This window comes from Uranotaenia lowii, chromosome 2 (genome assembly GCF_029784155.1).
Source record: "Uranotaenia lowii strain MFRU-FL chromosome 2, ASM2978415v1, whole genome shotgun sequence".
NCBI lineage: Eukaryota > Metazoa > Arthropoda > Insecta > Diptera > Culicidae > Uranotaenia > Uranotaenia lowii.
Genome location: NC_073692.1, coordinates 314961610 through 314987598, shown reverse-complemented (window position 1 = coordinate 314987598; position 25989 = coordinate 314961610). Strand labels below are relative to the sequence as shown.

At 35.7% G+C, this 25989-nt stretch overlaps 1 protein-coding gene across 2 annotated transcripts in view; it reads right to left on the bottom strand.

The window, feature by feature from the left end:
• Nucleotides 1-25472, bottom strand: part of LOC129747718 (serine/threonine-protein kinase pakG) — a 287373-nt gene extending 261901 nt beyond the window's left edge. The window contains exon 1 of one of the 2 annotated variants that reach the window (XM_055742052.1): nucleotides 25192-25472. The gene's annotated coding sequence lies outside the window, so the exon portion shown is untranslated. Of the gene's footprint in view, nucleotides 1-14640; nucleotides 15446-25191 lie in introns of those variants that run through there. The other variant, XM_055742053.1, reaches the window with a different exon arrangement.
• Nucleotides 25473-25989: the final 517 nt, after the last annotated feature.

Sequence of the window (25989 nt, the reverse complement as noted above, 5' to 3'; positions counted from 1 at the left end):
GCTGCTTTATTAGTTAATAAAAGAATTAAATTTACTCCCTTTACAGAATTTATCGACGGAGACATCACGGCTATACGAATGGAAATACCGACACCGAAAGGGAAGCACACGGTAAGTGTAGCCTCAGCGTATTTCCCGGGAGATAGCACCGATATACCCCCACCGATGGTAGTAGAATTCATGAGAAAATGCCGGGCACAAAACCAGCAGTTTCTCGTCTGCTGCGATGCTAACGCTCATCACACGCTGTGGGGAAGTACAGACATCAACAATAGAGGTGAGTCTTTATTAGAGTTTCTTTCACAAAATCATATTGAAATATGTAATGAGGGAAACAAACCTATGTTCACAACGGCGAACAGACAAGAAGTCCTCGATTTAACTCTATGCACACCACTGCTTCTAGGGAAAATAAATAACTGGGAGGTGTCGGATGAAGAATCACTGTCTGATCACAGACATATTACATTCGACATAGTGGGAGGAGAAATAATCAGGGACGTTTATAGAGACCCTAGGAACACCAACTGGGATCTCTACAAACACACACTTGAAGTTTGTAAACCTTTGTTGGATGTGAAAATACGAACAACAAAGCAATTAGAGGAAGCTTCAAACAGTTTTACCAATAAGATCATATACGCTTTCGAAGCAAGCTGTCCACTGATGGAACGTGTTTCAAACAGAAGAGTTCCTTGGTGGAACAGACAACTAGAAAAGTTAAGGAAAAAAACAAGGAGACTTTTCAACAAAGCAAAAGCTGACTCAAACTGGGATGACTATCGTAAGTCCCTAACGGAGTACAATAAAAATATTCGTAAAGCTAAGAGAAGTAGTTGGAGGCACATGTGTGAATCCGTTCAATCTACGCCAGAAGCTGCCAGGCTCCAGAAAGTTCTATCTAAAGAACACTCAAATGGACTGGGTCAATTGAAGAAAAACAATGGGGAGTTCACTACAGACCCAGAAGAAACACTTCAATTACTACTAAGTACGCATTTCCCAGGATCCATTGAAGGGATAGAGATTGTAGACACTCCGGCTGGAAGACCCAGACGAAATGTCAGACGCGAGGAAGCTCTCCGCAAATCGCGCGCAATCTTTAAACCGTCAATGGTTGACTGGGCGATAAGTACATTCGAGCCATTTAAAGCTGCTGGTGAAGATGGAATTATACCAATCCAAATACAGCAAGCAAAACAAATGGTAACACCTGCCTTGGTAGAGATGTTCGTCGCCAGTATGACCCTCTGTCATATTCCCACTCAGTGGAAAAAGGTACGAGTTATCTTCATCCCGAAACCAGGGAAAAAAGATAAAACTCAACCAAAGGCATTCAGACCTATAAGTCTGACATCCATTATCTTGAAAATAATGGAGAAGATACTTGACGAGCACATTAAATCGCAGTATCTTAGCTCAAGTAAGCTAAATAATTTCCAGTTCGCTTACAAAAAAGGTATGTCAACGGTTACGGCCTTACATACTTTAACACAAAAACTAGAAAAGACCCTAGAGGCAAAAGAAATAGCACTCGCTTCTTTTCTAGACATTGAAGGGGCATTCGACAACGCATCTCACAGTTCAATCGAAACAGCTATGAAAAGACGAGGATGCCACTCGGCAATTGTTGACTGGACTAGTACCATGCTTATAAATAGAACCATCTATGCAAGCTTGGGAGGACTTACAATCAAAGCCACTCCAACAAAGGGATGTCCCCAAGGTGGGGTTCTATCACCGTTGTTGTGGTCATTGATCGTGGACGACCTCCTAAACAAACTTGTATCTATGGGTTTCGAAGTTATTGGCTTTGCAGACGACGTAGTAATAATAGTTCGGGGAAAATATGAGAATGTGTTGTCAAACAGAATGCAATCTGCACTTAACTACGCACTATTCTGGTGCAGGGAAGAGGGACTGAACATTAACCCTTCCAAAACTACTGTGATAGCGTTCACTACGAGACGAAAAACTGCACTAAAACCACTAACATTAGACGGGGAAGTGCTAAAGTTCGAATCACAGGTGAAATATTTAGGCATCATACTAGATTCAAAGCTATCATGGAATCCGCAGATAGAGCATGTAATAGCCAAGGCTACAATAGCTCTATGGGTTTGCCTCAAAGGAGTAGGGAAAAAATGGGGACTAAGGCCGAAAATTATCCATTGGATATTTACAGCTATAATAAGACCCAAAATCTCGTATGCTTCTTTAGTGTGGTGGACCAAAACTGTGCAAGCTACGGCCCGGAAGAAACTAGCGAAGCTTCAAAGAATAGCAACCCTAGCTATAACTGGCGCTATGCGAAGCACATCAAACGAGGCTCTGAATGCACTACTAAATATACTGCCACTATATCAATTTATTGAGTTAGAGGCAGAACGTAGTGCCTTGAGACTCTCCAAAAACAAAACTCTCTATGACGGGGATCTTACAGGACACCTTAAAATCCTAAAGATATTTAAAATAAACTCACTTATTGTGAAGAACGATGACTGGATGGAACCCGTTTTCAACCTAGACATACCATACAATGTAACTATCAATAATAGGGACGTGTGGGAGTCAGGTGGACCTGCGGTTCCTTCCGGATCAATAAAATTCTTTACGGATGGGTCTAAAATGGATAATAGAACTGGGGCAGGGGTGTTCGGACCTAGACTCAGGATCTCAATTCCTATGGGAAACTGGCCAACAGTATTCCAAGCAGAAGTTCAAGCAATTTTAGAGTGCACTTTAGCCTGTTTGAAAAGAGGATACAGGTACACAAGTATCTATATATTCTCTGATAGTCAGGCCGCTCTTCGAGCACTAAGTACCTTCACATGTTACTCCAAGCTAGTATGGGAGTGTATTGTTGCACTAAGAAACCTGGCCATACGGAACAGAGTATTTTTATTCTGGGTTCCAGGCCACTGCGGTATCCTAGGGAACGAAGAAGCAGACCAGCTAGCTAGGGATGGATCTCAGGGCCTGTTAATTGGACCTGAACCTTTCTGCGGAGTATCTAGGAGTGCCTTGAATATGGAACTCAAGAACTGGGAAAGCACCACTATTGTCTCCAACTGGAGAACAGCAGAGGGAGCAACTCAGGCGAAAAGATTCATTGAACCAAGCGCACGACTCTCCAAAAACATGTTGAACTTAAGTAAGCACGAGTTAAGTACTTACACTGGTCTATTGACAGGACACTGTCCAACAAAACAGCATCTCAAAAGGATAAAAATTATTCAAAACGACGACTGTCGGTTCTGCGGGTTCGAAAAAGAAACTGCAGAGCATCTCTTATGCAACTGCTGCGCCCTCCTTAAGAGGAGAGAGCGTGTTCTTGGGGCAAAGTTAATAAGCGCACAAGACATATGGTTGCATATCAGCCCTAAGAAGGTTATATCATACATCTTTGATATCATACCCGATTGGGATAAAATGCTTAGTCAGCAATCAACTGTCACTTCAACCCATAGTGCAGGTGAGCCTGATAGCATACAGTAACGCGGGGTAATTACCACAATAGATCAACTACTGGTCGCAGTGGGCTCTCCCCTACAAGAAAAAAAAAAAAAAAGAGAGGTTTTTTCAAGCTCAATCCAAAAATATGAATAGACTGCACCTAGTTTCATAATCAGCTTTTTCTGTTTGGAAAATATTTTTCAATTGTGACCACAACTTTCAGCATAAACAAAAATTGTTTAATGGAATGTGTTCTAGATTGTCATAATAAATCGTTGGACCTGAAATTTTCGAAATTGGGCAATTGGTAAGGGTTGGAGCATCATTTTTGTTTATTATGGAACTGTTATGCGAGCATGTTCGAGACCCTTTTCAAATCTACTCGCCTAACAGTCCCATACAGAATATGTTTTGCTCACCAAGAAACTTTCTAAGACTAAAATGATATCATTTCTGAACTTCTAAATGCAGTTATAAAAATATAAAAATAGAAATAGGAAAATATCGTAAATTCTACATTGTAAGTTGAATATTATCATGATTTTTAGAGGTTTCTGATAGTTTTTCTCACAGAAAGACATTCCTACCTTTATTTAAGCCTGCCTTCAAAAACTAGTGTGCATAATTTTACATCCCGGAAGTTGCTTGTAGTCGGCTTTAACGTAGGTTTCGTCGTCTATTACCACGCAGTCAAACTTCGTCAGCATCGTCGTGTACAGCCTCCGGGATCGCGCTTTGGCCGTCGTATTTTGTTTATCATCGCGATTTGGAGTCACTACTTTCTTGTAAGTCGATAGTCCGGCTCGTTTTTTGGCTCGATGCACGGTTGTAGACGACACACCCAGCTTATTTGCGGCATCTCGGAGAGAGAGGTTAGGGTTTCGCTACCGGCAACTCTCTTTGTCGTCTCAGCGGCTTCCGGTTTTCGATTTCCCCCCGATCCAGACTTCCTGGCTGTCGACAAACGTTCCCCAAACACTTTAATTACATTTGTAACGGTTGATTTGGCAAATTTTAGCGATTTTGCCAGCTTTGCGTGCTCGGATTTTCGCGATGCGCGAGCAAAATTTTGATACGCTGCTCTTCTTCCTTGGACGGCATTTCGATAACTGAAGAGTGAATTCCAAAATCAAAATAGGAGCAACATTCTACACACACACCTTCAAAATGAGGGGTGTTCAAGTTTTTTAAATGCAAAATTGAAAAAAAAAACGTCAAGTTGATATTGACCAAATTTCCACCGTATCACCCTTTACATCCGGGGTATTTCACATATAGGACTGTTATGCGGGTATATTTCATATGGGACAGTCACGAGTTGATATTTTTTTCAAAATTTCTAGAACAAAACCTCTTTTTTATTGTTTTATATTGAAGCCCAATGTTCAAAATGACGAACTGTCAGGTTATGTAGATGAAAAACGGCGAAAATTCATATGGGACTGTTATGCGAGTAGGGGCAGTAGAGGAAGGGATAAAAATGTCAATTTTTTCTGATTGGTTCGTCTAGCTGAGATATAAATAGGTTTTACTTCATTTCTACAAGGTAGAAAAGCTGCCCACCAGTAAAACAATCAAAATACGATGGTCAAATCGTGCGCAAAATATTTGCGCACGATGTGGGAAGATATTCATTTAAAAATTTCGTAATGGGCAGCAAAACGAACTCTTTAGCGGGCAGGTTTCCAACCCGAAACTTTTCGTTGAAAAATCTCACCTATATTTCCCGGAAATAAAGAAGAAGAACAAATTGAAAAATGTAATGTCAAGTACTTGAGGAGGCTAACGATCTGTGGAAACTGCAAATTACTCTGTCTTTCATAACGATTGACACGATGAATGGCTAAAAATGCAAAGAAGACTGCCTCCTAATGCGACCGTTTTCTCTGCAAAGTACTTCAATAGGCCCATTATGTTTATACTCTGTTTAAGTTGGATCTGGAATCATGCCATTACGCAAAAACGGTGGTAATATGTTGTTTTTGTACCGAAGGAGGACAATCTGCTAAATTTGTCATAACTCCGAACAAATTCAAAATTTTGAGTTATTTTGAAGGTAAAGCTTCACGAAACAGCTAACTTTATCAAAAATTGCCATGATTAAAAAAAAGGTGGTTCATAGTATGCATGATAGATGACGCACGTGTTGCCCAAAAATTAAATTCATAAAATTTCTTCATTGGAAAACAACTTGACGGAACATCACAAAAAATTGCATATGTGAACATTACATTACCAGGTAACTTCGCTGAAAATTTCATCAATGTACATCCACCCGAGCAGACTTTGATGCCCAAATCGATAGCAAACAGTAACCAAAATGAGCTATCAATGCCAAAATGATAGCATAAATCAGTATCAAATATTTCCCGATGGCAAAATTAGGTTTCATTAAACCATCAAAATTTTGAAAGATGATGCCCAACCAATACCTGAATGAGGCATTGAGTCCAAAATGAAAGCACTTTTTGGTTTGGTATCTTCGAAGTTAGCAAAATGAGGCATCATTAAGGTTTCGTTTATTATGACAGAGCAGAAAAGTGAGAGCAAAATGACAGCATGATTTGGTATTCGATTTTCTGTGATGATACCAGCAGCACTTTTTTTTTAAATTATAAATAATGTTCAAATAATATAATCGCAGCACACTAAATCGGACTGGGCATTTCATAATTCTACAGTGCGACTTTTGAGCGGTTGGTCAAATCTTGCCTAAATCTTTTTATTACGCGATAACCGTTTTTTGAATTAATTCTGTTCGAAAAATATGTTGCGATTAAAAAAACATTATTATTGATTTCTTGTATAGCGCTTATAAGTGTTTTTCGGTCATATGAAAAAGGATCATTTACTTTAATGTATCCATAAAACCTTAAAATATTTTATATAAAAGTTGTGAAACTTAAAATTATTGTAAAATTTGAAGATTGTACACGCAGAGAAAACTTGTACCATCGGAAAAAAAACTACACATTTTAATCAATTTTCCATCTTTGAATTTAAATTTTATAACTTAGATTTAAAAACTTTTTTCATCGAAAAAAAAAATTATTTGAATTCAATGTCAAGAAATTGTGAACTAATGTACTGTACTTAAAATCAAAAGAAAATTATTCGTGCCATGAATCAATGAAAAAATTGTTTGATTTTGATTACATTTTCTTTTGAAATGAAGGCCAAGAATTTCTCCTTCTTCTGGAAACTGTTAGAATTCGAGACAGCCTACGCGACCGGTCAGCCTCCAGGGAAAGGCAGGCAAAAATAAGCGAAAGCAAGGAAGCGAGAGCTGAAAAATAGAAAAAAAATAAATAAAAATCGCTCAAATGTCAAACTGGTCGGATTAAATCATCGATCAGTGAGTAGGTTAAAAAAAATTTGTTTATAGAAAATAACCATTATAAAAACTTTTTTTTAAGCATTTAAGAAAATTTTTGATTGAACTGGTTTGCAAACATTTCTTCGAAACAAATGAAATCGCATTTGAATCAAAGGAATTGTGTTTGTCCAAAAATCGTGTAAAGTCGTGTGCGTGTAGGATCGATTGATTGGAGAATGGCTTTTATAATACAATTATATTTTAAACTAACAACAATAATCCAAATATATTAAACTAAATTTGGAAACCAATTCTAATGGCAAAAGATTCTCACATAATTAAAAACCATATACCTGTTCAGATTTCTACAACTTTCCAAATATGCAAAACTTATCACATGTAAAACCACCTTGTTTTCATGGTTGTTTCTTAAATTTTTTATTTTTCGTTTTCGGACTTACGTAGCGTTATAAACGTAATAGAAAATTTTAGTAATGCTTCTCATCTCGAAAACTTCAATCGATTTTTTATTCAAATAACACAAAAGAACTACTAGACATATTGTTGATGTCACTGATCCAACCTAGGAAGGGAAACAAAAAAAAAAAAAAATAAACAGTGCAAAAATTTGCAACGAATTAGACCTGAGTTCTTCCAAAATCCAACAGTTTTCGCATCATCAGATGCGAAATATATTTATCATACGTTGTCTAAAGGTAAGTTAGATAAGATAAGAGTTAAATTATTAATAACCGTAGATCTATATTTTAGTTTTTCAACGTTTGAAAAAATTCCTTAATGGATGTTCCGGCGAAAGCGAATTAGCTCCGAAACTTTATCTTACCGTGATTCTATTTTCACACCCGGTTGGACGGAAGTATCTTTGAGCGACTCAATCATAAATACCGAATCCAATTGGTTCTTAATACCTGTGGTCCAATGATGACTGGAGAGTGAGGAAGACGGACGAAAGAATGGCCACAACAAATAAAAGCTACAGGGCGGTTGTCTAAATACCAGGTAAGTTCGACCTGGATATTGACTTTTTACCAAACTAATATTTATATTGGTATGATATTTCACGGCTTTCGAAAACCTTAGATTTGTTAAATTTATGGATTCTAATTTACAAAACCTACTTACATTAAGTTTACAAACTTCAGGATACATGCTTCAAAAACGTCGTTAAAATTAATTTTTTAAAGAGCTTTGAACCGGTTAGTTAAATATAACTTCATAGAAGGTCATATGATTTTCTAAAATATTGTCAAACAATAAATGGTTAAGTTAAAGGCAATAATCGATTACCTTCCTATAGAGTCATAAAATTTTGAATAAAAAGTGTTGAGTACTCACTAACAATTAAAAAAAGACATGCGACGTCATGAAAACATGTTAATGGATCGATTTGATATGGTCACTGGTCAGATAAAAACTTAATGTAAACTTAATGTAAGTAGGTTTTGTAAATTAGAAATCATAAATTTAACAAATATAAGGAATTTGAAAGCCGTGAAATATCATACCAATATAAATATTAGTTAGTTTAGTTCCATATTTATGCTTTAAATCCTTGCAACATTAAATTGTAACTCGGAACTATTAACAAAAGGGAGGAATGTAAAGTAGATTATGTCCTATATGGGAAATCAGTTTTCTTAGGTGCATTTAGTTTACATTTTCTTTATCCAGGTTTAACGCCTTTATTTGTAGAATGCATCAAAGCAATATTCATACATAATACACTCTGACATTTAAGAATATTTAATGTGCACAGTCTTTGAGCCCGATATTAATGTTTTATTCTTCTGTAAATCATGCGAAGGTTGCAATTTATGTATGTACATTAGGTTGACAGGCTCTTGCAGAAACATGCTACAAAATTTATGTTGCGCGATATTTCGTATGTATCTGCTATTTGATTTCTGTGTGTTAATTATATATCTAGCGATTTTAATTAGGGATGAGCAATCTTTTTTATTGAAAAGCCTTTATAAGTTTTGAATCTTTTTTTCATAAGTGTTAATTGATTTATACAAATTCTACAAAATTATTCAAATTTCAGGGGGGTTACTTTCGATTGATTGAGATTAATATTTTATTGGAATCTTCAAATCTGTCGAAAAACAATTAAGTTTAATAGTTGGCAAATGCTTTTCAGTCCAAATCACAACTACTGGGACCAATATTCTAGCAATTCTGAAATAATTAATTTTTAATTTCACAACACTTTAAAATAAATGTTAAAATATTATTCTGCAATCAGGTTCATCAGTTCAACTAAATATTTTGAATGCCTTCATAAAAATGATTTGGACATAGAAAACAAATAACTGCTTTGTATCCAATACAATAACATTTTTTAAATACAAATTCAGGAGTTTAGCTTCGCAGATACATGTAAAGAATTTTTCGTTTAAAAAAAAACATTCCATACTAGAATTTATGATATTTTAAAATCGTCAAACTAAAATCTTAGGAGATTTGTGAATTTTTGACATGATTGAGGTATCCATATATGAAAAGTGAGACCCAAATTTTGGCATTGTACCACCTTTATTCGGGCAGAATGATACCTCAATTTACTGTCAAGGCATGATAGCAAAATAAGGTTTAATTTTGCCATAAAAGTCTGCTCGGGCATGCTTTCAAAAGTTATTCACAAAACAAAGGTTTCATTTTTTTCGAATATACTCCTTATACTGAGTCGATTTGATTTCCTCAGGTGATCTTATAGTTTCATTTTGGTTCATAACTCATTCAGGTTTTTTTATAGATTTAAAATTAAACTTGTTTTGTAATTTCTTTATTTGAAATGTACCTAAAGGTTTTAAGGCGCAAAACTCGTTTTTTTTGTATTTACAATTTTCTTCTAAGCTTATCACATTTACTTAATAGGAAAAGAAAGATGGTAAGGGAAAAATTATTAAAAAAGAATAATAGACGGAGATCGATAGCGTTTAGTAACAGGTAAACTTTTAACATGTAGTTCAAGTCAAGCACAACGAGCACATTCCTCACTTGAAAGTTTGGTGGTTTTCCTCGGCCCGAAGGGAGTCTAAAACTTGGTTCTGGAAACAAGATGCACCTCACACGATCAATATAAAAAAATCGTGAAATTGATTAACTGACGAACAATTTTAATGTAAAATCGGGCGCTGAATCCGAAAATGAAATTCAAAAAAATCTCAGTAGACCCGTTTTTGAGTTATGCTCCAAATTTGAAATTTCGGAAAAATTAAAAAAGTTCTTGTACTTAGATTAAAATATCTCGGACGGCACAACAGTAATTTGAAATCCCTCTTTTGCATATTGAAGGAAAATAAATTTTCTATCGATCATCTGAACAATGTTTTTGCGTTTGACCAACAGTATCGATGATATTAGTGACTTAATGAGAGAAAAAATTATAAAAAACGCATTTTTTTAGAGAACATTTTGTTTCAACGAAAGTTTTAGACTCGATGGTAGCATTTAAAAAATCTGATTTTCTTTTGCGCTTGAATGTCAATTTAAAACAAAAATTTTAAGTGGTTATTTATCAAAATCGATTCGGTTTCTCACCCACGCACAGGGGGCAGGACCTGTAAAAGCTTAGCCAAAACCCCTTTTTGTAAATTTCGAAAATTCATCACAAATTTATGCTTTTCAGAAACTGGACATTGCACCGATCACAAATCTATCAAACAAATTTTAAAATTAGTTTTTTCATACAATTTTCTACGTGGTGATGTTGGGGTTTGATGCTGTTGCATTTTATCGCAAAAACAAAAAAAAAATTTCAATACTGCACTTGAATTTTATTTCTTGAAGAAATAAAAAAATTGACATGGATGTGTTTAGAATATGTAATATGAAATTTATTTATTTGAGGTATTAGAATTTTTTTTCGAGCATAAACGTATTACGTTAAAAAATTACGACTTTTCATCATATGCGGATATCTGGAAAACATGTTACCCCGCGTTACCACACTCTAATTCCTATTCAAACAATTAAATTGAAGTCACAGCTATCCAAACCAACAAAAACTAGTTGCCACTTTTTGCCAATTCAAAAGTTATTCACGTTTTAGTGAAACATGTTTTTGGACAATTTTCGTACTTTTGAGATTGCTTTTGATAATGGGGATGAATAAACCAATTGGTTTAAAATCCCAAAAAAAAAAAATTGCTTTTGATAATGGTTTTTGCTAGAAAAACTTGAACTCAATCAAATTGGAAATTCAGCTCATTTAATTTTTTTTCAAAACTTATTTTCCTCTTAGTTATTTTGATAATACTATTTTGGTTTTTAATTTTTTTTTTATCTACAGACAAGCAGATAAGATTCTTTAGAATATAAACTTTCTACAACCTTCTCAAATCCTTTTCGGTCAGATGCTTAGTATCTACTGACTAACTTAATTTTTATTCAATTTTTTTCTATAAAATGTCTCTACAACATTCGTTCGAAATGAAAAAAACTGGATCTTCTAGTTTCACTCAAAAATAAATTAGAAATTATTTACACAATGAATATTTGGATATTTAAAAAAACAATGCAACCATGTTTTTGCTGTCATATTAAGCAACAGCCTGAACTAATAACTTTTTTGCCTAATAAGATACGAAGGGCTTCGACAAAATTGTTCAGCGGAAAATTTCCCTTGGGAATTTTAAAATTGGCACAAAAACAGTTAGCTGGCTCGGTTCCACAGAAGAAACAATAACGATGTTTATTTTTTAGAACAAAATATTCAATTTTCCCATACAAACTTAAAGTTCAAATTTACTCATGTAAACGTTACTCAAAAATTCTACAAAAAATCATGGATAAGTTTTGGACCAAGACGAAGCTTTTTAGACCCCAGGGTTTGAGAAATTCAGAAATGATCCCAAATCGACTCAGTCTAATGATAGAATAACTTACGTTCTGGAAAAAATCGAGCAGTGAAAGAAAAGCTGTGAGAAAAATAATAACAAGAGAATGTTACAAAATACAACAAAAACGGAAATTCTGTAATCGCACAGATACATTTCTTTTTTTGCGGAAGCTTTTTCTTCTATAAGAAAATTGGCCACTTAATGCCCAACTTTAGTTCGGTTTGCTTGTTGAATTCTCGAGTTATACATAAATTTTATATTTAATTTGTATGGAAGTATTTGTTTCATATATGGGATGAGTTTTAAGCCATTATAATAAGCGATTTGTCGTACCCCGAATTCCTCAGACGTCAAATTTGGTTCAATATGGTTCAATTTGCCTTGTCAGGTTCCTACCAGTTGTTAGATCTTTTGTGGTTAGTTTTTAGAAATGTAGAAATTTTGTACCATTTCTATAAAATTTCCTTCTTCCAGAAAAGAAATGGGTCTCAAACTAGCGTTTACATGCATTTCTCTCTTGACAAATTTGGATCCATTTGCATTATTAATTCAAGAGTTTTGTAGATATTCATGTAACATTTTTCTGGGGGCCCCCCATTCTTGCGAGGGGAAGGATCTTAAAACATCATTTTACATTTTGATGGTCCTAAAAACCCTTACATGATAATTTTTACGCCGATCGACTGAGTAGTCTTCAAGTTGATAAGGAAAAATCTGCTTAACAACGTTATCTAGATCAAATTTCACAACATCTAGATTAAAAAATTTACATCAAATTAAAGATTTTGATCAGATGAACAACTTTTCAGAAGACTTCAAACCAGTAGGATTTGATTTGAAAAAGTTACGAGGTTTTGACCATCGATGGGTCAGGTCTGCCCCACTGTGCCACGGTGACTGCGAGAATAGGGTCAGAACTCAAAAAGTTCATCCAAAGTGACGTTCCTCATCTAAAGCGACTCCTGAAATCGAGTAACTCGGGTGACTCGACTATCGTCACCTCACGCGCGGCGCAGAATAAGGGCAGAATAAGGGCCATTGTAAGATATGGACTACTATCTGAGTAGGAAAATATGTCTACAAAGTTTTTGTTTACTTTTATGAGATAATGCTTGCTGTAAATCGACGAAGGGACTAATGTGTTTATGCTAAGCTTCCCAGTTTATTTTCTGAACGCCGTGAACGGCTGTGCGAATCCGGGCATTTTTAACTCAAATACCTGGTAAAATCCAGACAAAGGATTTGAAAAATTTCAACTATAAAACGGGCAATATCTCAGAAAATCCGATTATAATCCAGGTATTACTCATAACAATTCAAGAGAAAGGGGGCATCCATAAATTACGTAACGCTCCTAGGGGGGGGAGGGAGTAAGCTCGAGCGTTACGAGTTGTGACATAGGGGAGGGGGGGAGGTAAGTTCATCGTTACGTAACGACTTTTTTCTTAAAATTTTCAGTATAATCGCAGGTATTTTTATGTCATGCAATTTTTGCAGAATATGCAAACCAAAATCAGTTTAAAATTCGTAAGTCTTTTGAAACTGGTTTGTAACCTTTCCACTTCGAAGATTCTGAGATAGAAAATGTGTATTGAATATCCGTGAAATAATCGTTGGAAACCCGACAGGTACATTAACCCCTAAGAACTCAATTCAACCATAAAACGGAAATATTAATATTTTTTCTCAATTGATTTAAAAAATGCAATTTTGATTAGTAGAGTATATTTTGCATCAAATGTTGTGCTCCTTGAACAAATAAAGTAAATAAGGTAGATCATCAGTTTACAAGCACAGGGCAACTCGTAATAAGACAATTAATTTATTTTTATCAGAGAGTTATCATCAATGAGTACTAAGAAGCTATTTGGATGAATGTTATTTCCGATTTGAAGAACGTTAAAAAAAATTATGTTAAAAGCTTTGTTTACCTTCGAAAATCAGTATTTAAAAAAATGAGAAGATGGGGGGGGGGGGTAATTATGAGCGTTACGTAATTGTCATAGGGGGGTACGTCGAAGCGTTACGATTTGTGACATAAGGGGGGGAGGGGGTCAAAAAAGTGCAATTTTTGCGTTACGTAATTTATGGATGCCGCCAAATGGTAAAAAATAAACACATGCAAAATTATTTTTTATTGAAACACGTCAGTAGCGTTTGAATCTAATTTTACCAAAAAGAAATGTTTGCAAATTTATTTAGATGAAACCAGCTCATTTTTTTTTGTTAGATGCTAAAACCATGAATAATGTTAACTAAATTTGAGTTTCTAACTTGGATATCTGAATGGATTGCTAATATTGAGCATAAATCCGGGCAAAATCCGGACTTTTTTCCCTGAAATCCGATGAACCGGGCCAAACCGCGCTTTAAAGTTTTTTCTTTAAAAATGCGGGAAGCCCGGATAAAACCGGGCAATCTGGAATGCTTAGTTTAGGAACTTTAGCAAACGGATACCGTCATGGGTTTACGTTTGCTAGATTTGTCTATAGTAGTGTTATTTTCGAAATATTGAAAGGGTCCGTTTCACCCGACTTTCCTCTACAATGTTTGAGATCATTTTATGACGGTTCAATGAAAATTACCCAGGTTCATTTGAAATTGACATCCATAAATGCCAGCTTTAGGTACCGTTTTATCGTACTAATTTTTAATTTTAAGAAATACAGGTTATAAAGTTAAGGAAGGTTGTTAGAACAAGTATACGTATACGAAGTATACGAAGAACAGTATTCAGTACTGTTCGTATACAGTAGAACAGTATACGAAGAACAGTATTCAAAATATTATTGGCACTCAGCCTGGAGAAAAGCAATTCCGCCGAACTCAGAATGGGTAGGTACTTCATTATTGATTTACTCGGACCCGTTAGAGGCTGCCCGTTTTTGCTCTCGTAAAATTAATTTGTTTCCCATTTTTCTTAGAGAATTAAAAGATTGATGTGTTTTCCATTCCCGCTTCCCATTTCCAATCCAACTAATAGATCATCAATTTTGCACTTACTTTGTTGTTTTCTCAGGCACAAACGTGCCGTGGTTTTCAGCTCGGAAGTTAGCAAAACCGAGAGCTTAAAATGCAATTCGTTTCGATTTAGCGATGTCTCGTCGTCGCCCAGTTCGTTTCGTTTCGTCTCGGAAATGTAAAGTTGTTTTAAAAGCGATTCTCCTTTTTTTGTGTATTGCTCGTTCACTTTAGTCTTGCTGCTGAATAGGTATATCGCGATCGTTAATGTTGTTATCTTCAGTTTCCCGCAGTAATTATATTATACTGTGCGATGATGTTTGGTAGCTGCGATTTTGCGAGTGCACCTTCACTTTTTCACTTCTGGGCTATGGATGGAACACAACACTGCTTTATCAACACTGCTAATTTGGTTGAATTTCACACACCAACAATTTCGACAATATTATTATGCTGTGCGGTGTACTCGCATATCCCCTTGAACGGAATACGTCCAATAGTCAGTCACTCTAATAGATGTTATCAACCGTACATCTGCAGATAAGATTGTTTGCCTACCTAGTTCGTTGGCTAGCCACATGCTTAGGAGAAAACCTCACATACGCTGAATTATCAAATCATAACACAACTTTTTAAGCCTTGTTTATCTACCGACCCATTTCAGTCACAAAATTCTACTGCAGGTCGTTCTTTAGCTGGGATCAATAAAATGGTACTGCACAATTCCACCAGCAATCGTTACACTTTCACTAAAGCTACTAGGGGTACCGCAAAATCAACCCTCGATAGAACACGCTGTTGGTACGCCTCGGCTCCAGCAGAGTTGTTGACGCGTTACCAACGCAACGTAAAATGCGCGACTCAGAAACGCGAAACGAAATCGACGCCCGTCGTCGTCGTCGGCCCGTGCCCAGCTAATAATCATAGGGGACGCTAATAAGGCAAAAGGCTCGCGCTCTCACCTGTGTATTGCCTGCAGGTATCCCTGCTCGGGGTATATATTTTCCCCGTGTAAAGAGACCTGTTTATTTAGAAGGTGTTCCGTTCTTACGGTAGAGAGTAGAGAATGTAGTGACTCCAAGAGGACTGGTCGTCGTCAAAAGCAGGGAACTTCCTTGCTTGGAGTGAACTGCTTTTGCAAATGTTATTGCCAAGCGGAATCGTGAACAAGGGGTTTCCCATTAAGGAGAGGTTTTGCAGAGGGATACTCAGGGGAGTCATCAGGATCTTTAATTGGTTTTTCAATTGATTACATTAGGTATTATTCACCAGCTTTAAGACTCCGCTGTCTAGGCTACACTTAACTGAGTACAGGAATGAGGCTGAAACATTATCCATTACTAACCGACACGGGTAATTTCAACATCATTCATATGTCACGGTGTGTTTCGCAGAAGGACTTGAAGAAAAAAAAATTCAGTAATGCTAATTTCTGCATGGGCAGAAAGTAGATTTTTTCCCGGTTTGTTTTCACCAAAAGTTAAAATATTTGATCGGTGACCTCCCATACGTTTTTTTTTAATTTCTTATTTGTAATCTTTAAACAATACGTATATTTTAAGTGTTTTTATTTTATTTCAGAGGTGAAAATTCTTTAAGTTCTTACTTTCAATATTTTTAAATTGAACTGGTCGCTCAAAAATCATCAACTTTTAAAAATTTTCAAAATTATTTCAAACTAGTTACAGAGCTATTAAAACGAAGAAAATTGCATAAAAATATCTTCTAATCCTAAAATTTTAAATCAGCTGACAAATCCTGTCAGCAGTCTGAGAGGGTAAAAATATCAGAAATTCTTAAAATTATGTGGAAAAATTTGAATCCATTTGAATACATTTTCTTTAGATTTTCTGATTGTGGAAACACTGGAGGGATTTTTTTTATTAAGACAGCTCAATGCTTAAGAAAATCAGTTAATACTAGCAACCACTCAAATTTTTTTGTGATAACGCTTATCGTGATGCAATCTGAAGTAGAAACGTTTGTCTTAATTTAAGCTTTCACAAAATTAAGAAAATCAATATTCAAAAGTTAACGATCCGGTCAAAAACATGTTTGATGGGAATTCGGTTTTTATACTTTTCCTGAGTCAAATGTCTTAAAATCCCATTCGCACTTCAGACTCAATGTAATTCACTACAGCAGTTTAATCTTGTTTAAATTTTGCATGTTACTTTCTGTTGATAAAATTATCATTATAAGCCAGGAGTGTTTTATTAAACATTTCATATCTTTTTTTAAGCCCAATTTTAGTAACCCTTTTGTAAATACACTGTGATTCTCGAATTTTATTCAAAGAGCAAGAATTGCTTTTAAGGTTAAATGGCCTGGCTTCGACCAGACCGAACTAAACGTCATGAGAAAAATTTTCAACTGCAGATTTGGGAACTCATGTTTGGGAACATTCGTTTGTGAGACCAAAACAAGTAATTTTATTCACTGGGATGTGTTCCTGGGGTCATAAATTATTGGTTCTGGTTGATAAATTTTACAGGTTTTGTCTAAAGTTGAAAATATTAGTACATTAAACTCAAGTGTCTCGGAAAACTGCTGATGGCGTTCAGTTCAATCTGGTCGAATCCCGACCAAATAATCCTAGCTTCTACAGTTTTCAGCCCACTTTGTTATTATTATAAAATCTTGGATTCTTTTTTTTTAAATTCAATTTTAAAGTTTTTAGGATTTTTTGAAATGGATGATTCTAGTCTAAAACTGTGATCAATTTGAAATTATTCCAAAAAATATGCATTTCTATCTTTTTGCAGATCTTAAATTTGCAAAAATCAAGAGTTTCTTTTTGTCTCTTTTAAACATCTTCTAGAAATACACCGTGATTAAAACTTTTGAAAATGAGGGATGCATGCAACATGCAACTTGAGGTTCAAAATGCAATACAGTTTAAATTTTCGGAAATTATTTTCCTATTTTCGAATCCTTGTTTTATGCAACAAGTTGCAAAAAGTGATTTTTTCAGAACGCGTCGTCGAGTACTGGAAACATCGAGTTTTGCAACGAGTTGCATGTAAAGTATTATTCAAAGAATTTCCGTGGAAATCCATTAATTAAAGCTTAGTTCATTAAGAAATGAAACAGTCATAAAGACGTGTATCTTGAAAACCTAAGAAGGAAATCTTATGAAATCTTAAAGGATGATACGTTCAAAATTTGGTCAAGGGAAAACGCGTGTAAATCGGTGAAATCGTTTATTTAAAAAATCAAATTAAATATTCAAAAAATATTCAGTTAGGCTTCCGCTTTTCCAAATCCGAATTGCCGGGCCTTACGCTTAACCCCTGCCATCAGATTTTGTACAGCCACCTTGTCCACCTTCTTCGCCGCAGAAAGCCAGTTTGACTTGAACTGCTGCTCGCCCTTAGCAGCTTTTTTATCTTCTTTAGGTTCCGCTTGACAATAGCCCAGTATTCCTCAATTGGGCGGAGCTCTGGCGTGTTGGGAGGGTTCTTGTCCTTGGGAACCATCTGCACGTTGTTGGCGGCGTACCACTTCATGGCCATTTTACCGTAATGGCACGATGCCAAATCCGGCCATAACAGTACGGAACAACCGTGTTTCTTCAGAAAAGGCAGCAGACGTTCATTCAAACACTCTTTCACGTTAATTTTCTGGTTGACAGTCCCGGAAGCTCCGAAAATGCTGCTTTTTAAGCCACATGTACAGATGGCTTGCCAAACCAGATATTTTTTCGCGAACTTTGACAGTTTCATGTGCTTGAAAATATCTGCTACCTTCCTTTTGCCTTATAAAACTCCTGTCCCTGAAGCTGCTTGTAGTCGGCTTTGACGTAGGTTTCGTCGTCCATTACCACGCAGTCAAACTTCATCAGCATCGTCGTGTACAGCCTCCGGGATCGCGCTTTGGCCGTCGTATTTTGTTTATCATCGCGATTTGGAGTCACTACCTTCTTGTAAGTCGATAGTCCGGCTCGTTTTCTGGCTCGATGCACGGTTGTAGACGATACACCCAGCTTATTTGCGGCAGCTCGGAGAGAGAGGTTAGGGTTTCGCTTGAAACTACCGGCAACTCTCTTTGTCGTCTCAGCGGCTTCCGGTTTACGATTTCCCTCCGATCCAGACTTCCTGGCTGTCGACAAACGTTCCCCAAACACTTTAATTACATTTGTAACGGTTGATTTGGCAACTTTTTGCGATTTTGCCAGCTTTGCGTGCGAGTAGCTCGGATTTTCGCGATGCGCGAGCAAAATTTTGATACGCTACTCTTCTTCCTTGGACGGCTTTTTGACAACTGAAGAGTGAATTCCAAAATCGAAATAGGAGCAACATTCTACACACACACCTTCAAAATGAGGGGAGTTCAAGTTTTTTAAATGCAAAATTGAAAGAAATACGTCAAGTTGATATTGACCAAATTTTGACCGTATCACCCTTTATGAAAAAATAAGTTATTATCAATCAATCTGGCATGACCTTTTCTTTTAGAATTGATAAAATCCAACCCTGCGTGTATATTGTCCTCCCGTAGTTAAGGCACTTGGCATACTTAGTTCTCCCAATTTTTTTTAGATCTAGACTAACATCTAGACTAGATCAAACATTTGAAAAGATCAAATTTTTCAGGCCAAAGTTTGATGAAAAAGTTTAGCTCTCATTCTACGGGAGAGTTTTAGAAAAATGATTGAATTTTTAGAAAAAAATATTTTAAAATCCTGCTCTGAGAAAAATACATTATAAAAACTAAAACTCAATTTCCCAAAAAAAAACGCCAACACAGCTTTTGTTGAAACTTTTTTCTAAGACAGGTAGTAATAATGCCTACAGGTCGTCCATATTTACATTGCAACTTGTTCATATTTAAGGGAAAAAAGTTTTTCTACCAAAAACTTTTTCAAATCCATACTGAAATAAAATATTTTTTTAAGTGGATAATTTTAATTCAAAACTAATAGTTTATTGCATTGGTGTATTTTTTTTTTAAAGAAAATAAATATTTTAGATTACCTTAAGCTTGTTTCTAAAGTATACTGTATTCAATTCATCGCATAGCTTCATCAACCTAGGATTGAAAATATTATTATTACCGTAAAACGGGGTAACTTTGATCACCTGGGTAACTTTGATCATGAATAATTTTTTCCACATTATCATCAATAACTTAGTCTATAGTATGAATTTTTGAAAACTGTTATCTACGTTTGAAAGCCTATTAATTGAGTAACAAATAGACAAAATCTGATTTGTATTAGAAATTGTTTTCTGTTAGTAAAAAATGTAATTTCAAAATCTTCAAATATCTATTTTTTCCAAGGCTCGCATACAAACAGCTCTCCTGATGATACAAAAAAGTATTTAGAAGCAAATGGGTAGTTGAATGAGAAAGATAAACTTTTATTCTTTGTATATGTATAGTTATAGTGCTATTTTATAGTCATTTAATGATCAATTTTTGATGTTTAAAAAGTAAGGACATTTTCCAAGAGTAAGCCTTTATTGGACAAATGGATAGGGATCCTATCAAATGACTAACTTTGTAGAAAAAAATTAAAATGGAAATAGTGGGAGGGCCTAGGAGAATTTGTGAATGTGAAATTTCATATGGATTTTGAAGCTAAAACTATTTAGCAATTATTATAATTTTTGCCCCTAAATGTATGCAACATCATTATTTTCTTTTTCGATTAAAAATGTTTTCAAAAGAAAACGTTAAAAAGCAAGGTACAATTGATAAATAAGAACATGTAAACAATTATGAAGTTGTTTTGTATCCATTATGATCAAGAAAACTCGTTAAAACCGTCGGAATGGAGAATGATCAATGTAACCAAAAAGCATCAATTCCTGAACAGCGACGAAATCTATTTTTAAATCCAGTTAAAGTAGTCCAATAAATTTCTGCAACCATTTTTTATGTTCATAGGAGTCTAGTACTGGTTTTAAAAATATGAAATATGCCACATTCCCCTTAACAGGAAAAATAATCGAAAAATATTGAAAAAAAGTGATCAATATTACCCCGGATTACGGTACCTTAACCCGTTCGAGACCGATTGCACACCGTGTGTGCAATGGAATTGTTGTGCCTTTGTCAGAACAATCATTCATTGTGAGTTTACTATTGTTCGGAAAAATAATATTCTTATAACAATGGATTCCGCAAATGTTAGGCAAAATGTATTAAGAAACAGTTTTGATGAAAATCAAACGACATAAAAGTTATCTAAGAGTAAAGTACTATGAGTTCGAATGTCGTGAAAAGGCCCCCGTCTCGAATGGGTTAATACGAGAATTGACTTAGCTTTCGTTCTACCAACATCTTGTTCTTGAATGTACATACTACACTTATCCATTATACCTAAATGCACTTATTTCTACCTAGTGACTATAAATGTTCAATTATAATAACAACTCGAAAAAGTCAAACGTAGACAGTGTTGAAAAGTAGTTCTTTTTTTGTAGCGGACCACCACACTCCCCCACACCAAAAGGCTCAATTGAGCCCCCTGGTAATGGACGCTACTGTTCTCAGCACATCTGAAAGCAAATCAAAGAAACTTCAACGCGAACAAAATTTTAATCATGCTGAGAACACAAAAATTTATTATTTAGTGCGAGGAAATGAATACTATAATTAAACAAGATTACGATAAGGATCTCAATGGAAGAAAATTTCCTTTAAAGAGATCCATTTCTTTTTTTTCAATAAGTTAAGCTAATCAAATATTATACTAGATTGACTTAAGTTTACTTATTTTAATAGTGAAAATTACGACAAAAGAAAACTGGATGCTACAAAACAAACAAAATTTGATTTAAAAAAACTGGTAGATGATCGACTTTTTTAACGATTCAATTTTTCTTTTAATAACTACTTTGAATTTAAACATGGAACGGTTGTTGATGGTCTTTATTTCAGTAGGTAAGGCGTTGTTTATTGTAGGTCCTATAAAAGAAATTCGTTTTTAAAGGTCGCGGTACACCTCGGGTGAAAATGAAAATGAAAATCTTATTTTATTAAAAACTCAAAAAAGTGACACATATTGGCTTTGTAACATGGTGGAATCGTTGGGGAATAGTTAAAAGCTGAATTTTGAACCGGTCAAATTTTGAACTGGGCAAATTAGGTTAAATAACATTTGGATTTGAGTTTCTGAGAAAACTTCACGTGTGATAAATGCTATTCCAGACACCCAAACCGGCGGCTTTGTGTTTTTTTTTTTTGAGGCCTTATTGGAATTGGAAAGTGCAATGGACGGTTTATATGGACCCCCCCCCCCCCCCCTCATAAGGGGCCGTCTAAAAATTATATTGCATTTGAACTAGAAGTTCTCATAATAAGCTTCCGTAACAAATATCAGCCTATTCGACCTCATGGTGACTGATTTTTAAAATGTGCAACCATTGGAAAAAATCGGACAACATCATGCACGACACAAAATTTGCCTGTGCAACTATTGGGCACAGACAAGCTGTTTTAAATGATTTTTTAAATTTTTATGTCACTTTTTCAAACACTTGAACTTATGGGTCTTGTTGACCAATCCTGTATGAGTGCATCGACAAAAAAAATAGAGTGAATTTGGTTAAAAACATTAAAATACAGCATAAACGCAAAAATCAAGTGCTTAGCTGTGCAACGATTGGCAAATCACCCTATTTGTTTATTTGTTTATTCAATCAACAGACCAAGTATAGGTCCAAATGACGACTTAAAGTTAAAGTTACACAAAATTTACATCTTATTAGCGATTTCTCGATATTCCTAAAACTTATCTTCGGAAAACATCCCTTGAATCGTCAAAGTCGAAAAGCTTGGAACAACGGTTGAACGTTTTCATTACACCGATGAATGCACTATTTTGGCTCCATAGTTGTTCAATCGAATGGAGACATACAGTTGAAGGTCCTGGTTTCTCAGTCCATGGGGTCTCACACTAAGAGGAATAGCTTCCAGTAGCGTAGGACAATTGATACGCGATGTCAGTAGATCGGCGACGAAAGAAGCTCGTGTTGCATTTCTTCGGGCTTGAAGAGTATCCATGTCTATGAGACGACATCGATGTTCGTAGCTTGGCATGTGGAACGGGTCTTGCCAGTTAAGGTATCTGAGGGCATAACGCAAAAAGCGTCTCTGGATAGCCTCGAGCCGCTCGTTACCGTTCTGGTAGTAGGGACACCAGACGGCTAATGCGTATTCGAGGATGGATTGAACTATGCTGCAATACAGGCTCTTCAGGCAATACAGGTCCTTGAATTCCTTGGCCACTCGAAATAAAAAAATCCAAGGCTTCTAGAAGCTTTATTGACGACGTAGTTCGTATGTGTTTTGAATTCCAGCTTACGGTCGAGTATTACGCCCAAATCATTGATGTGGTCCACCCACACGATGGACTCATCTCCTAAGAAGTACTCCGCGCAAAAAGCCTGCCGTTTTCAAGAGAAACTGATGACTGCACATTTACTGCGATTCAAAGGCAGGCAGTTGATGTCGCACCACTGTGCGAAAAGATTGAACTTCTTTTGCAGAAAATCAATGTCGTCCTGACCGTTTATGGCGTAGAACAGTTTAAGATCATCAGCAGGACGTTGAGGAGTGAGAGCACATCGTTAAAATAGATTAAGAAGATAATCGGTCCTAAGTGACTACCTTGGGGCACACCAGAGGAGGCAGAGAACTGGCTGGACAGACTGTCTCCAGTGCGAACTTTCAATTTACGTCCAGTTAAGTAACTGCGGAACTAGCCAAGTAAAGGTCCAGAATCCTAAGCGTCCAAGCTTACCAATGGCAATTTCGTGTGTACCTTATCAAACGCTGCTGACAAATTTGTATAAATGGCGTCAGTTTGAGACTTAGCAGCAAAACTTTCGTGTACATAGGAAGTGAAGGTCAACAGGTTAGTTGTCGTGGAGCGTTTGGGCATAAAACCGTGCTGATCGATTGAAAAATTTTTTAAGCTTTGTCGCAGCTTTAGATATGACCGCATCCTCTACTACAATCGTGCTCATGCAGAAGTCGAGTGGCAAAAAATACAATTGTTCATATAAAAATTAATTGATTTCATTAAGCGATCCATAAATTTCTCCAAAATTTATTTCATGTTTGATGAAGCTGCAGCACATTATATAAATAAATACAATTTTCTTCATACGAAAAAGGCGCTTGTGACGATATTGGTGGTACGCTTTTAAAAGAATGGCAAAACGAGCCAGTCTTGCCCGTGATTATGGAAAAACTATTACGACTCCAATAGAACTTCATGACTGGGCAGTTAAACAAACGGAGAAATGTATCACAAAATTAAATTTCTGTTTCGTATCTAAAAAGCAATACACACAGATGTCCGAGGAATTTGAGAGTTTATTTACAAAAGCCAAAATGATTTCCGGAACACAAAATTTTCATTCGTTTGTACCTATAAATAAACATAAAATTGCTGCTAAAAGGTATTCCAGTTCTGAAGATGACCCCAGAATTTTAAATTTATTTTATAAGGCAACAAAATCAAGTTAATGCATGCATAGATTTTTAATATTATTATCATTGTTATTATTGGAAACCAAATGTTTATTAACTCAAAGCATCTGGTCATTTTTATTGAGACTTAGTCAAACGCTGCATAAAGGAGCCTCCCCTCCTCATCTACAATATTATTGCGGTAATATGTTTTATGTTATATGTTTCTTATTTTTATATATGCCCAGAGTCAATGGATTACTATAATGATCAGCTTCTAATTAAGTTTTATCATACCCAAAACATTTGTTTTTTATTTTTCATAAAAAATAAAAAATAAAAGTTTTTGTTAGAAAAACATTTTTCCATTAAGAGTGCTCACTTTGCGATTTTGAGAAGAGTTGTAGACCACATTGTTCCCTACCAATAAAAAAAAATTCATCGAGTTCTGAGAAGGCTTTTTTCAATCGTTTTCAATCAATCAAGTTCAATCAAGTTTTTGGTTTCCTTTTTTTCATTGTATCATAATGAAGATTTAATATTCTACAAAAATGTGCCAACTAGAGCAAAACAACATCAAAAAAAGCAATTTGGCCAAAAAAAACAGTCTATTGACCTTTTTTAACGATTATGCTTACTTTTTGATAAATGTTAAGGTCCTCTGAAGAAAGGATAAAGTCTCCTTGAGTGAACATGAAACAAATTTACCATATTTTCGCGCTGTTTCTATTTTTTTTTTACGGGATCAAGTATCGTCCTATTTTTTTTTTAAAATAGAAACATGCTGTCAGAAACTTCACGAGTTGCAAAAAAGATACATATAGGTACCTGCTAATAAAAACAAGAAAATTGGATAAAGTTCTTCCCTATGCTATCTTTGCTACACAAACTGGAAGACAATTTTTCTAAATGACATGAAATTGTCGAGTAATAAGAACTATTTTTCAAAACGATCAAATAAGCAGCAATGCCCGTGGGGTAGGGAACATTCCTCGACTTTTTTCCATGGGCTTCCCTTTTTAAACTGAACGGAAAATTTTACTGCACCAAGTCGCAATTTGGATTCCACATTGATGGTCAGTGAATACTACAAGATTCGTCGAGTAATGTCATAATTTAACCGAACCCATTATTAATAACCCTCCTACACCGCTGCAATAATCGTACCTGCTAACGAAATTGAGCCACCTTTTGCCGCCTCCACACCAGACTGAGCTGTGCTAGTTACTCTCAAAAAGGAATCCTCTGCAATGGGACCACTTTTGGTCACTCCTCAACAACCAACAACAACACATTCAACAATCTTTTCTGTTGCAACCGGCAGTTTGTCACTTATACAGAAAAAATATTACAATGATCTCTAAACTAAGTGTTTTAAGGAAATTCAACTTTTTCACTGAACAGATTATTTGCACTTCTTTCACTCGCGACGCCTCACTCACGTTCTTTGTCACCTTTCCGAATGAAGTCGTGTCAATAAATTGGGTGCTTCGATCGTCCAGGCTGCTGCGATCATTCGCCGTCGAATAGACGACGAAAAAATTAGCACATATTAAGGTGGATCAATTAGATAAAATCCAACAAAACACACACTTCTAGTTTAAAATTCAATGCGTTTTGTTTTCCGTTGACAATGCCGAGTCAATATTGAATCGATCGCTAGCTAGCTAGCGATTAAATCGAACACACATGTATCTCATACAAGAGATCAGCACAATCGTGACTAGTAGAATCGATCTCCAATCAAAAAGTTGTCCTCCGAACTGAGTGCAACTGGAGAGAAAAAAAAACAAATCACAACCAGGTAAGCAAATACCTCCATTTACTGTAGTGATCCGTTTGGTGTGTGCGGTGGCACAATTACATGGCCCATTGATCACAACACGGCCTACACCCTGCCGTACCGTGTGTGTGGGGTTAGTTGTATCGATCCGCCGCGTTAGTGAATGACTCTTCACTCTGGTC